Genomic DNA, 15,580 nt, shown 5'->3' with positions numbered 1-15,580 from the left:
ATATATATATATATATATATATATATATATATATATACATATATATATATAATTGTTTTTCTACCAGTAATTACAAATAGAACAGGTTGAATTGATTCTTTTCAAGGCAGCGCTGTCAGTGGTCACTGGTAGCTGTAAACACATTTGACCTTTGCTGACCCAAAGGGTGCGAAGATTCTTTTGTCCCTATGGCTGACCTCCCACATATTTATAGACCTGTAGAATATGATCTATTCACCAAGCTACTACCCAACTATTTCCTTCAACAATCACATATTTATGATTATCTCAAGTACAAGACAAAATTTGAAAATAAAGAACATTTAGTAAAATCTTTTAATTATAAATGGAAATAGTAATAATGATAATAACAATGGTAGTGGTCGTGATGGTGATAATGATACAAATAAAAATAATAATAATATGCTGCAGCTGCTAATACTATAAATACTACTATTATGATAGCACAGGAATCTGAGGCCCATCTATAACCCTAACCACTACTCCACCCCTGCTACTGTTACTGTTGCTGCAACCACTGCTGCTACTACACATGAAAACTATAATATCAGTGATATCAGCGATGATAATAATAATAAAGAAAGGAAACGGGTGGAACTTCCCCATGGACTGATTGATGATACATTTAGTGATGGTGTCACAATAAAAACACTGGTAATTGCGCAACCTAATAGCTGCTACCTCATATGAGTGACAATGTAAAAACAAAATATTGTGAATAACAGTGGTAATGAAACTGAATCCAATGATGGTGACAGTGTTACACTCAGTACGCTCAGAGATTCTGGTCCGGCTCCAGCCTGTAGATATCCAGAAACTGACCACCACACACGGCGTAGGTAGAGCAAGCAAATTGATGCTGTGGTCATGGAGTGTTACTACCTGAGCAGTCCGGTATATGAAAATGGTGCTCAAATTAGGGGTTACCAACAACGTATTGGAGAGAAAAGGGATCGTTTCAACTCACGGAACACAGACTATGTGATCAAGGTAGAGCGATAAGAAAAAATCGTTGGTTCGCAGAAGTAGAGCTAGAAACTGTTAAAAGACGGGTCTTGGAAAATAGCAGCAGAGATAACAATGAAAATACAGTTCTAACTAATAAGAGTAATCTCATAGCGCAGGAAAGAAGCAGTGGTAGTTTACTTGATGAGAGACATATAGATGATCTAAAAAAAGACAATAAAACTAATGGCGACATGATAGATGAACAAAAAGTAATCTACGGCAGAATAAAGGCAAGACTACAAGAGAACGATAGCGACATTATTTGCAACCTTTAAAAGGTTGATCGATGGAAATTGAACAAAGAAACGAAAAATGTCAATGAAATTCTGAAATACATCAAAACAAACAACATCACAGAAATAAATAATTTGATCAAGGCAGCAAGTATTGTTGTAGCAGAAAACGTGGGTATTGATGTCAAAAAAAAAAAAAAATTGGGGGAGTGACAAAAGAAAAAAATCCATGGTGGAAAAGAAGAATACAGATATGCTCTCGAAGGAAATCTCTGTTAGACCGAAAAGAGAAAGGGGATCTTAAAAGCGAACAGAAATCACTGAAAAGGAAGTATATTGAAAGAAAGGACCTGAAGGTGGTGATGGAAGAACTGAAACAGCGCCTCGTTGCAAAGAAAGCAAAGATGGTAAGATACGACCAAAGAATGAAGGGTTACCACCAGAATAGGTTTTTCAGAGCAGATAAGAAGAGATTCTACAAAGAAATAATGGAGAGTGTACAGATGAAAAGTTGATACCAGATAATATTGAACGGCAAAGGCTTTGGAGTGACATCTGGAGCAAATACAAGGAGCACAAGAAGGATGCTGAATGGCTGAAAGAACTGAAACGAACAGTAGTCTGTCCAAAACAGGCAGAACTAGTCATTTCAGTCAGGAAAGTGAAGGAAATCAGCAAAAAGATGAGCAACTGGAAGGCCCCGGGATCACATGGAGTTCAAGGCTACTGGATCAAAAGATAACTAAATGGAACCGGGAAGAATATAAAGAAGTAATATACGCTTATTACGTTGCATTAAATAGTCCAACCCAAGAGAAACACCTCAAACTCCTACAGAATTTGGAGGAGCCGGAATCCAGCTAGCAGACCAAACCTGTATGAAATGAGATTAGCAAATGTTAGAAGAGATATCTTCAGAAATACCAGACTCACAGATGCAGAATTAACTTCTATTAAAAAAGTGGTAGAGAATGACCTAAATATAAGTCAGGAAAGAAATAACAAAGCAGAGGAGAGGAATTTTGGACCACAAGTATTGACCGAAAGGCGACCATCTGCCGAAACCACTCAAGAGCCTGAAGAAAAAGGAAAATGTAATGACCCTAGAAAAAAGTCAGGAAAATGATGTCAAAACAGAATTTGGAGACCACATATTTGCTGAACAACACAGAAAATCTACCATTGAAACGAGAGAGGAAGTTCTGAATGAGCTTGCAGTTGTAGGGTATACAAATATGAATGGTAGGGAACCACTCCATAAACTCTCAAATGCACACCAACATAAAACACAAATAAAAATTGGCAACTGCGTTATACAAGAAATCATACAACAACTAAAACCCGATCTTAATAAGTTAACTGAAATTATTTACTCTGTTGCTAAGGTAATCGAAAGACGCTGTTTAACATCCAAAAAACCAACAATACCAAATTCGAAAAGAAAATCAAACTGGAGGAGTAGAATTGAAACTGATATTGAGTCATTGCGAAGGGAGCTATCATTATTAACTGAGCTAATCTCTGTAAATGGTGTACGATCAAGAAAAGGCAGGAAAATTGTGAGAAAATATGGACTCTCAACAAGAGAAGAACTCATGTCAGCAAAAGAAACACTTAAACAAAAAGTTCAAGCAAAAGCTCAGAGAATACGCAGATTTGAGAAAAGAATCAAATTCTACAAGCAAAATAAGATGTTCAAATTCAATGCCAAATCATTTTACAGGGAAATAGAGAAAGAAAACAAATAACCATTGAAAATCCACCCTTAATGGGAGAAGTTGAAAACTTTTGGAAAGGGATCTAGAGTGATGAGAAACCATACAATGAAAATGCAGAGTGGATCAAACGCACCCAAGATGCCTACAAAAATTGACAAGAACAGGTATGGGAAGACATCTCAATCGCCGACCTAAGGAGGGCACTAACGAAGGCTCATAAGTGGAAATCCCCTGGTATTGATAGAGTACCAAATTTCTGGCTCTCATCACTCTCGTCCGCACACAAAATGTTAGAATACTATTTAATAGTATTATGAAAGACCCGGAAAAAACTCCCCATTGGATGGCAAATGGTATTACTTACCTCCTCCCCAAAAATAACGAAACCAAAAATCCAAAAAACTACCGGCCTATAACATGTTTGTCTACTACCTATAAGATTTTGACATCTATTCTAGTGGAGAAAACATATACGTTTATGGAAGAGAATAACCTCTTTCCCACTGAACAAAAAGGATGCAGACGAGGCTCATACGGATGCAAAGATCAGCTCTTAATTAATCGTATGATCCTTGAGAACTACCTTAACAAGCGCAGAAATCTCAGCTCTTCATGGATTGATTATAAAAAAGCCTTTGACAGCATACCACATTCGTGAATTCTGAAATCGCTGGACATTTTCAAAATTTCTCCTGTGATTTCAGATTTTTTAAAGTATAATATGTCACTATGGAACACGAAGCTCCAATTATATCATTCTAATGGAGCATTGCGCTCAAACAATATTAGCATAAATTGTGGCATTTTCTAAGGTCACTCACTTTCACCACTAATTTTCTGCATAGCACTAATACCACTCTCAAGCGAACTGAATAGAACAGGGTATGGCTACGAAATTGACAACAGGAAAATAAGCCATCTATTTTATATGGATGATTTAAAACTATATGGCGAAGATGATGAAGAGCTTGAAGGACTACTACATACTGTGAAAGGATTCAGTGATGATATCGGGATGGAGTTTGGCCTTGAAAAGTGTGCCAAAGCCACTTTTTAGAAAGGGAAACTGGTAAAGTCAAGTTCAATCGAATTAGATGTCTAAACAGTAATAAAAGCACTTGAGCAGGAACAAACTTATAAATACCTAGGAATAAATGAAGGCTCTGGTATCCAACATGCAAGCATGAAAGAGAAGGTTAGGAAGGAATGTATAGAAGAGTTCGAGCAGTCCTGAAGTTTGAGTTGAATGCATATAATAAGCTGTTAGCCATAAATTCCTTAGCAGTCCCAGTTGTTCTTTATAGCTTCAATGTACTTAACTGGAATACCAGTGAAATAATGAAAATGGATAGAAAAATCCGGAAGCAACTGACTTGTAATAAGATGCATCATCCAAAGGCAGACGTGGATCGTCTTTACGTTCCCAGAACTCAGTGAGGTCGAGGCTTCATCCAGCTTGAACTTACGTACAAAACCACCACAATCGGACTGGCCAAATACCTTGAAACAACCAAAGATTGGATGTTGTAACTTGTAGAAAAACATGAAAGACCGAAAAAACACTCTATTCTGAAAGAGAGCAAAAAATTCGCTACTGATCTCTTAGATACCTACCAGATTGATCAGGTTGAAGGAAATGTGCCAACCGCTGCTGCAAAGAAAATAAAATTAATGGCAAAGACAAAAGCACATGAAAAATTAGCTAGTAGATGGGAACAGAAACCTCTGCATGGCAAGTAAGTGGCTCGTAGCAAACAAGCTGATGTCGACCAGAAACACGCATCAATGGTTACGAAATTCAGTGCTAAAAGCAGAGAGTGAAGGTTTCATATTAGCTGCTCAAGACCAAAGCTTATTAACCCGGAGCTACCAGGCCAATGTGATAAAGTATGGAGCTGACCCAAAATGCCGATTCTGTAACGATGAGATTGAAACTATAGACCACCTGATTTCAGGGTGTAGAGTCTTAGCACCTGTAGAATATAAAGCAAGATATGACAGAGTCGGCCAGTATTTACACTGGACAATATGTCGGCATTATAAAATCAAAACCGCTGACAAATGGTATAAACACCATCCTGAAGCTGTGATTGAGGGAGAAAATGTATCGATTCTCTTGTAGAATCTCTAGGAATGATAAAAAAAAGGGTACTGAAACCTGTATGAAAATGATACCAGGCTTACCATCCCTGCAGGAAGTGCAAAAAATCGTGTTGACTGGAACGACTTATGTACTGAGAAGAGCATTATCGCTGTGAAAACAACATCCATTCATGAATTTATTTATTTATTTATTAATTTATGAATTTGCGTGTGTAAACTGGGAATGCATACAATGAGCATCTCTGCCCTAGGTGTACGGAAAACACTTGGCGAGAAATGGAAGAAAATTTGAAGAAAGAAGAAAAAATAATAAAGCAATAAATAATAATAATAACCAGGGACTTTTAACATGTGAGAGCAGTGAAACACTGCTCCAAAATCTATCGAAAAACATCGGGAATAAAGTCATCACATGGAGCCAAAAATAGTTGACAAAATGTTGGACTATATCCGAGTAAGTAATACTCATTGAAACTTATTTCTATTTTCCAAATGAAATCATGTATTTTAACTGTATATCATTTCCACAACGCGCACAGCACATGTAAACACGCTTGCCACATTACGATCCAATCAACACCAGACCATCTCCGTCCCCAAACACCATGTACAAAATAAATAAATTAATTAGTTAAATAATATCGGTGTTATTCAACCCAAGAATAACAATCGGGAAGTATGTACTTTAAACTTGTTACACAAAAAGTACGAAAAATTACATGTACAGTACAATTTAACACCAGAAATGAAAGGACCGGTACCCTACGAAAATGATGACCGTCAAAATAAAGGGCCGGACGTTATTCCTCATGTCCCGCAGATAAAATCAGAAAGCATATATGGACACGAGAGGAATATATTTACGCTTATTTTACAGTAGTGCTCTACCCAAAGAATGAAAACACCACAACATATACATATAAAATCTGGAAAAAAAAGCCTAAATAAAGACTTGAATACAGCATTGAACCCTAATAAACTAGTTAACATACGAAAATATATTCTCAAAACAAAAACAATGAAAATAATATCAGAAATAGAAATAGAACACTTAATAGGAAAAATACATCAGGAAAATGTAGATAGTAACCACACATCAATGCTAAATAATATCATAAGCATCAGAACTGTAAAACATGAAGACAGGCGTAACATTTCCAACAAAAGCGAAGTGAACAAACCCAGACCGTAGGAATGTATAATGATGCGCAAAAAGCACCAAACCAGAACACCACAGACAAATATATGAACGGGAAGGAAGGCGAAACAAATCTAAAACCTGGAAACAGTGAAGGTGAACCTAATGATTGTGATACTCTAAAATGAGCATAATCAAAGAAATGAAAGCCACAGATCTCAGTATGGACCACCGAATGTACCTCCCAAAAATTAGAATTGATACTAAAACAACGTCACAGAACTAATAGCCACAGAAAGAAATGTCAATATCATCGGGCTAAATAACATAATATATGCAGCAGCCACTGTAGCCACAAAAGAAGCTGGATACTCCCTCAGACCCATCCAAACAAGAGTACCACCACCCAAACAAACACTGTGGATAAATAATATCCAGAAAACAAGAGAAAACAAGAGAAAAGACCTGTCAATCCTTAACGAAACTAGTAGACATTCAACACCACTAAGCAACAAGAAGAGAACAAAGATACTGTGCCAATACAACATTACAGTAAAAGGTTTACCTGAGGTAAAAGAACAACAAAAGCAAGATATCCTTGCCAAAGCACAAAGGACGAGAAACGCCAACGTTTCTTTGAACAAAACAAACAGTTCAACTTCAACCTCAAACGATTCTACCAGGAACTTGGCAAAAATAAAATAGGCATCAATGCGGCATCAACAGCAGAAGAAGTGAAAGAATTTTGGAAAGAAATATGGTCGGCGAAGAAACAACCTCAGAAAATGTCGATCAAAACAACGAACTCATTACCTGAACAACTCTGGACCCCTATAGCGACTGAAGAGGTCGCCCAGGAACTGCAAAACTAAGCAGCTGGAAGGCACGATAAGATCCCCAACTTCTGGTTAAGACATCTGACAGGAACACACAAAAAGCTGGTTGAGAAATTTAATAACATACTAGCAGAAACAGAGACAATCCCTGAATGGCTCTCGAAAAGGAATCTTAATTCCCAAATCCACTGAAACGGCAAACCCACAAAATTACAGACAAATAACTTCTCTTCCTACAATTTACAAAGCCTTTACTGCAATAATATCGCAAAGAATGGGCAAGCACCTGGAAGAAAACAACCTGTTTCCAGAAGGGCAGAAGGGATGCTGCAAGGGCTCATACGGCTGTAACGATCAACTAGTGATCAATAAAGCCATATCTGAAGACAGCCGCAGAAAGACGAAAGGTCTAAACATGACCTGGATCGATTACTGAAAGGCTTTTAATAGTATTCCCCACACAAGGATCCTAGAAACACTAGCCAAGAACAAGGTAGCACCAATAATCATAAAATATATAATCAGTTGAGTATGTCACCTGGTGGCTGATGATATGTGCATCTCTGATCTTGAGCAGAAGTAGTGGGAGAGCATCATAGCCATGTGTTGAGAGGAATTCTTTGGGGTTTGAATAATTCACCTTTGGAAACATGCGTATTTTGCTCAATATCCTTAAATAAACCTTATTCAAGGACCTTTTGAGCGGGATGGGCTACGCGACCTGACGAAAATTCTAACTGGGCCCCACCTGCGAGGTCATGCGCTGTTTATCTTGATATGAGATCACTATGTCGCGTACATATGGTTGTGATGCATGTGCCGGGTGTACCCTTATCAGACGGGTAGTCATGATGGATATATTGGGCTTCGTATATTTTACCCCAGTGTCACTTTCATGGCATGCACTGCTCTCTCACTCAATAATAATAATAGGAATAATGATGATGATAATAATAATAATAATAATAATAATAATAATAATAATAATAATAATAATAATAATGCCAACAACTATGAGAACCTCATCGCGCCAGATTCACCAGCTCTCAAGAAATCAGGACATCTATTCTTTTTATCACCAAAACATATAAAAGGATTAATCTGAATAATAATACCATGGATAGTACTAACAACCCCCTTGAATATAGCATGTTGTTGGCACTCCGTCGATTACGACGTCGTGGGTTCCAGTTGATCCGATCAATCGAACAGCCTGATCGTGAAATTAACGTGCAAGTGGCTGAGCACTCCACAGACACGTGTACCCTTAACGTAGTTCTCGGGGATATTCAGCGTGACACAGTGTGACAAAGCTGACCCTTAGAATTGCAGGCACAACAGAAACAGGAAGTAAGAGTAAGAGAAAGTTGTGGTGGAAGAGTACAGCAGGGTTCGCCACCATCCCCTGCCGGAGCCTCGTGGAGCTTTAGTTGTTTTCGCTCAATAAACACTCACAACGCCCGGTCTGGGAATCGAAACCGCGATCCTATGAGCGCGAGTCAGCTTCCCTAACCACTGGGCCATTGCGCCTCCACTGAATATAGCATATACAAGGAGGATCAATCTGAAGGATGCAACTCAACTCATTATAAATTTCCTAGTAATAGAAACAATAACATACTTAATTAAAAGTATCCTAGACCGAATGGCTCCAACTGCAACTTCAAAGTACGTGCTAATTGTCAATTGAAGATTCAACGTCGTTTATAAGGGCGCGGTCTTTAACAAACAGCGAAACTCTATCAAGGTTTACATTGGAGAATCCGTCGACTTTAAATGTCAGAACTGAGACCAGGTAAACCCTTTTAAATCTGATAAACACAATAAATCAACTTCACTAACCGACTACATACATAACTTTAAACAAAGTATACTATATGATATAACCTGGTCTATCACTAATACTGATTCTCCATACCAAGGCCAAAATGTTCTGTTTTGGTTATTCTTGAAAGAATCTATACAAATACTAGCGGATAACCAAATACAATTATCTTGTTTTCATACATTCTTTAGGACCTTTTGATTTTGCCATAAATCTAAATTCATTAATACGAATCACTCTACATAATCATTTTATCCTGACTTCATTTACTTTTCTAACCTATAGTTTTTTTTTATCTCCTGATACCTAGTATAACTATTTCCTTCCCAAACACAGTGCTTGAATTACACTACCAGACGGCTATTTCAAGCGATTTTCTGTATCTTTCAACCCCCAAATGCTACCTCTTTACTGCACAAAGTAAAGATACTGCATACACTTATTTAGCTTAACTAAATTAATATATTCATTTTATTTTATTTGTTTTAATCTGTTATACGTCACTTTATTATTCGTATAGCAACTACATAGTATGTTTTCATTCTGCACGCAACTTACAGTTTATATAATCTATTTAAATTAATTACCATTTAAATTGAATTGAGTTGATATATTTTATTTTATTTCAATCTGTTACAGAGCTCTTTATTTGAATCTTGTGACTGCTTAATATTTTCTTCACTTTCATTAAACATACCATTTGAATGCTACTTATTTATAGTTACAACCATGTAACTAATGTGTTTATCCTGACATCATTTACTTCTCTACCCTATAGTTTTTTTTGCCTGAAGCCTAGTATAACCATTTCTTTCCTAAACGCAGTGCTTGAATTACTCGACCAGACGGCTATCTTGCAACACTTGATATTGCCATTATGAATATGGTCTTTGTCATTACACATATGGTTTTTATCATACTTTACTACTGAACTTCCTTTTCCTATTCCTTTATCAGAATTCCTCAGTTCTTTACACACACACACACACACACACACACACACACACACACACACACACACACACACACACACACACACACACACAAGAGCGCGCATACACATATACACATGTTCACACACATATGCACACACACGCATACACACACATTCATCTAACCTATATAATATGCGCGCGCATGCGTGCATATATCATTGAAGGGGAATATGACTTCTGTTTTTAATTTAAGTGTGTATTTGATATAAAAAAACTGGAAATTGAAACAAAAAAACCAAGTTGGGGACTTAGAATGTTGAATAGTAGTTCCTAAATTCAAAACGATTCCTTATGCGTATGGTATATGGTCAGTCGAATCTATCAGTGGTATATATTTTTCATAATCCGACAGAAAATAAAACAAAACCAGATGTAATTATGTATTCTAAAGTATTTAGTTACTACTACTTCTCTTCATTCTTACTCTCCTTCTCTCTTCTCTTCACTCCTACCTACCTTCTCCCTTCCCCCTCTCCCTTCATCGTCACCCCTCCCTCGTAACCCCACACTTACACAATCCAACTCCACCTTCCCTCTCCATTCCACCCCTCCCCATCCCTTACACCGACTCCTTGTTTCTTTCCGTTGAAGAGCGTAGACTCGAAACGTTAAGGACTTTTTCACTTCCCGAGCGTTAAACTAATACATCTGTTTTTTGTCTACACCACCTGTCTTCGTCTTTTGTTTTTTTTGTGAATTCTTCGCTATTTAGTTACTATATAGTTACTATTACTTTCAATGTATCTGAGATGCCAGGTAATTTGGGCGAATATATGCATGCATTAAGAATATATGTACGCATAGATATATGCATGTCTGGTCTTTTAAGTGCCACTTGTAACATGTAATCTAACACAACCTGCCACATTGTTGGGGTGTCGGGTACTAAACCGGCAACCCTACCAAGCCTTCTTGGTAAGGAAATTGATTTTCGTTGGAAACCGTGTAGGACGAAAAATAAAACCAGTGAAAAGACGAATGAACTCAGTAGAGTCAATAGCTACTAAAAATCTGGGAGTGAGAGACCACTAGTCTTTATTTAGACATCTTCCTAGGAGAAAGAAATTCCGAAATAGCCCCTGTCTCATTGGGAAGCCGAAGATATTGCTCTTCCTTCATTTTGACTTTTTAGGTAAGAGTCTTAGCAGTGTTCTGCAAGTTGTTACTGACTTTAGATTTCAGCATTGCTGACTCCATTGTCTTTAACATCTAGGGTAAGATAATTTGTCAGTGATGATCATACATCCTTATGAGTTGAAAGTCCTTATGCATGTCTGTATATATGCACGTATGTATATGTGTATGCATGCCCCTTAACTCACAGATGCAGCAAATATAATTAAATTTAAGTGCTAGACTTCCAAAAACAAAGTCGATACGAACATCTGAGGTGGTTTTATAAGCAATGTGTTTGTTTGATATTTGAATGTGGCTGACCAATAATTCTAGCTCCCTTGCAACTCTTGACAAAGCAGCAAAAAACGTCGAAATGCACAGCACTTTCGCACATATTATGCTGGTGATTTTACAATTGTCGTAGCAGTGTTGACTAAAAATCTTATTGATATGTTTACTTGTATATTATTGTAACGAAACAGATTACTGTTAGCACATTAGTAATTTAGTATTGAGAAAAGTAAGATTCCGAGCTATTGGTAAATTGGTTAAATTTAGCCAAGAGTATTGAAGATAGGTGCAGGCATAACTGTGTGGCCAAGAAGTTTCGAGTTTAGTACCACTGTGTGGAACCTTGGGTGTCTTCTATTTTTAGTGCTCAGGTCTACCAATACCTTGTGAGTAAATTTGTCGAATGGAAATTCTGCAGAAACAAGACATGTATTTATTTATATATAAGTGCGTCTATGTGTATATGAGCCGATATGTTTGTGTTCACCGCTTGGTGACCAGTATAACTTTCTTCATGTCACTGTAACTCAGCGGTTAAGCAAAAACACACCACTAGAATAAGTACTGGGCCTTAAAGAAAGAAGTACTGAAGTAGATTTCATCCATTAAAACCTCCAAGCTAGTAACCCAAAAGTTCAAGCTGGTGACCCAAATTTTTGAGGCTGGTGACCTGCAGTTCAGTGACAGAAAAAAGATAATGAATAAAAGATATATTCGTATTCTTTTATTCATTGTCTTTATATTACATTCGGAGAAGTGATACACTACACATATAAACTAATTATAAATATACATTCATGGTCACAAACATAGGTTATTGTGCATAAGTATTTGAAAAAAGCTGGTAATTCATGCATATTCATGAACACAGAGGCATAGTCTGTCTGTCTGTCTCTCATACACACATACACACTGAGAGGTTGGCCAAAAATAAAGGAAACAACACTTTATATTTATTTATTTCTCTATTGGCAATATACTAAATTCACAAGTCTTCAAGTCTGTATATATGTTTTCATTTACATTATGTTTGCCTTGTAATGTATAATATAGACACTTTTATTCTGTTTTGCAGATATTAATAATGAAATAAATAGTAAAAGGTAGGGTAAACTACTTCGTGTGCACCCCAACCAACGACGGTCACTGGCTCTCAATATTTTACATTTTGGAGTAGGAAGTAAAGAACTTAGTAAGAATGGCAGCTTTATAGACTTGTATACTTGATAGACTTTGGTGTCAAGTTTAATGTTCCTTTCATTCCATAGGCGATGATGGAGTTTACCAACCGCATTGGTCGCTTTTGCAAGACGGTTGACGATTTCATCTTCAAGGGAAGCGCTCCAGTTCACTTTACTACCAATATATGTAAATAACTTCACATAAGTTAGGTTTTACCCATCTACCTTAATAAGAGTGTTAGGGAAATTGTGAACCGGTGGCCTCTACTTGACACCTCGAACTTTCTTTGGAGTAAGGCAAGGTTGGTGCATTACTTCCATCTTCTTTATGCTGATGGTCAAATCAAAGCCTTTACATGCAACAGAAAACCGGTCTAGAAGTTCTTCAGCTTCCTTTACTGAAGTCGCTACTAGTGCAGTAGCATTTGCAAAAAGCAGATTACGAATGATACTGTTCGTATCAGTGCTTTGGCTTTGAAACGCTGATGATTTAATAGTTCACTACTTGCTCAAAACTGGAATTTGACACCACTTTGTATGTCACCAGTATCACTGAAGAGTGCAAACAAAGTAGGGGCCATAATATGACCTTGCTTTGTGCCGTTTGTAACGTCAAATGAAGCCGAAGATTCCCCACCGAACACAACAGCAGCATTTATTCTCTCATGAAAGGAGATGATAATATTCAACATCTTGTCAGGTATTCCAAGCTTTTTCCGAGCTTTCCAAAGTGCTTACCGATTAACAGTGTCAAATGCCTTAGTAAGGTCAACGAACACCATGAATAACTCTTGGTTATTCTCACGTACTTTCACAGTGACCTGTCGAAGGGAAAAGATCCTGTCGATAGTGCCATGACCAGAGCGAAATCCGCACTGTGGTTCTGGATAGGTGTCGAGTAAGACTCTTACCAGCAACAGACAGAAGCGATGATTAGCACAGACACTTCTGATTTCCTTTGTCCTTATACATATGTTGAATTGAGCATCTTTAAAGTCCTGTGGTACACGGCCTACCTTCCAAATATTTATGAAGAGGCCATGTAATTTCTCGAAAAGCTTGCGTCCGCCATGCTTGTAGATATCAGTAGGGGCAGCATCCTTGCTAGGTGCTTTACCAGAACAGATCTGTTTAACAGAATTTACCAGTTCCAGGAAGGGTGGCTCCAGAGACAATTCCGGTATTTCAGCGTGCTGAAATACCGGAATTTTGTATGTATATATATATATATATCCTAAATATATGCGGAGTGGATAATGGTAGAATGTAGGTTACTTATGTTTCTAAATTGGCTGAAACTCATTATGTAAGTCATTACGTAACGGACACTCCTGAGATCATCTCAACGCAAATGACATGCTGCACGAGTTTAACTAAGAGTCACCAGTTAGACACTGAATATTGACAGCAAAAAAGCAGAAAAGTAAAAGAAAAAACCCAAAAGTTAAGATGACCAATGAACATTTTAGCACATAGAGCACACCTAAAGTGGGCATATAGTGAGAGTGGCTTAGCAGTCAATGAATGGGAAGAAAAAGAAAAAGAAAAACAAATAGAAATTAGGAAAAAGAAAAAGAAAATCGAAAGATATTATCAGTAGGAGAAAGGACTCCTAATCAGGAGATGCAAAAGAGAGACTGAGGCAGACTGGTAGGATGTAGCCGTCAGTTATTAGAAGGTATTGATAATTGTGCGAATGTCACCGGGTTCTGTTAAAACAAAGGAAACATGTACACATGTGCTCATATATACACACATTCGCACATACACACACATATATACACTTACACATACACACACACACACACACACATATATATGTATATATAAATATACATACACGCATGCACACACACATATTTATATGTGTGAATTCATAGTTTGGGCTTAATTAACCCTTATAACAAATATCACTTTTTTAAATGAGCAGACGATAAATAATTACACTAAGGTGGATGCGTTAAACGATGATCGTTATAACCGCCTCCCTTGTCTATCTCCCTCTATCTAACTCACCACCAGAAAGTCACACTCCACTAAACATTCTTTTCTACTCTAGTCACAAGGCCCGAAATTTTGGGGGAGGGGTCCAGTCGATTAGATCGACCCCAGTATGCAACTGGTACTTAATCTATCGATCCCGAAAGGATGAAAGGCAAAGTCAAACACAGTGGAATTTGAACTCAGAACGTAAAGACAGACGAAATACTGCTAAGCATTTCGCCCGGTATGCTAACGATTCTGCCCGCTCACTGCTTTACACTACTAATTATTGTATCATAAACATATCTCTTTCTATTCACTTTTCCCTTCTGCAAACATTTTAACCACGTAATAAGTATTCCTTCCTCACCCCACCCCATTGCACGTCATTAATACCTCTCTCTCTCTTTTTCTCTCGCCGTCTTTTTCTCTCGCCGTCTTTTTCTCTCACCGTCTTTTTTCTTGTTTTTCAGCTGACCACGTGTTGGATTTGGCCTATGTGTATTAATATTAATTCTTCTTCTTCTTCTTCTTCTTCTTCCTCTTCTTCTTCTTCTTCTTCTTCTTCTTCTTCTTCTTCTTCTTCTTCTTCTTCTTCTTCTTCTTCTTCTTCTTCTTCTTTACCTCTAACTCCCCTTCTCTTCTCCCTCACTCTTACTCCACATCTCCCTCACTCCGCTTCCAACTCGCTAACTAACTAAAGTATTAGAGGTAATGAACAAGCAGATTATATATATATATATAACAAATTTAAACTTTAAAAGAGAGTTTTGTCGCTGATATCCATTATTATTGAAATTTATTCCTATGTCAACATTTCTGTATAAGGCTATATTTAACTGTCAAATTCAAGTCAAATATATAATTTACCATACACATCTTCAGGGAAAAAGGTAAAGAACAAAAAGTAAACACCAAAAACATCGGCTCTAAGTCTAGTTCATATTCAAATTTCTCCTTAAATAACTCCTTAAATAAAGGTCTGTCAAAGAGAGAAAACACCTCATAATATTATTAATAAATTATAAACAATCACATATTACAATGGAAATCTATATTATATTATCTCTAGAAACTTTAGCAAATAATCACAACTGCTATTGGTAAATTATACATTGATATGGCCTATATA

General features: G+C 37.1%; 1 long non-coding RNA gene across 1 annotated transcript in view; it reads left to right on the top strand.

The window, feature by feature from the left end:
* Positions 1-47: 47 nt before the first annotated feature.
* Positions 48-15,580, top strand: part of LOC128248563 (uncharacterized) — a 17,995-nt gene continuing 2,462 nt past the window's right edge. The window contains exon 1 of the long non-coding RNA XR_008264736.1: positions 48-8,852. This is a non-coding gene — a long non-coding RNA (uncharacterized LOC128248563). The remainder of the gene's footprint in view (positions 8,853-15,580) is intronic.

The sequence above is a fragment of the Octopus bimaculoides genome, chromosome 8, assembly GCF_001194135.2.
Source record: "Octopus bimaculoides isolate UCB-OBI-ISO-001 chromosome 8, ASM119413v2, whole genome shotgun sequence".
NCBI lineage: Eukaryota > Metazoa > Mollusca > Cephalopoda > Octopoda > Octopodidae > Octopus > Octopus bimaculoides.
Note: the sequence above shows the minus strand (reverse complement) of the source record. Positions and strands in the feature narration are given on the sequence as shown.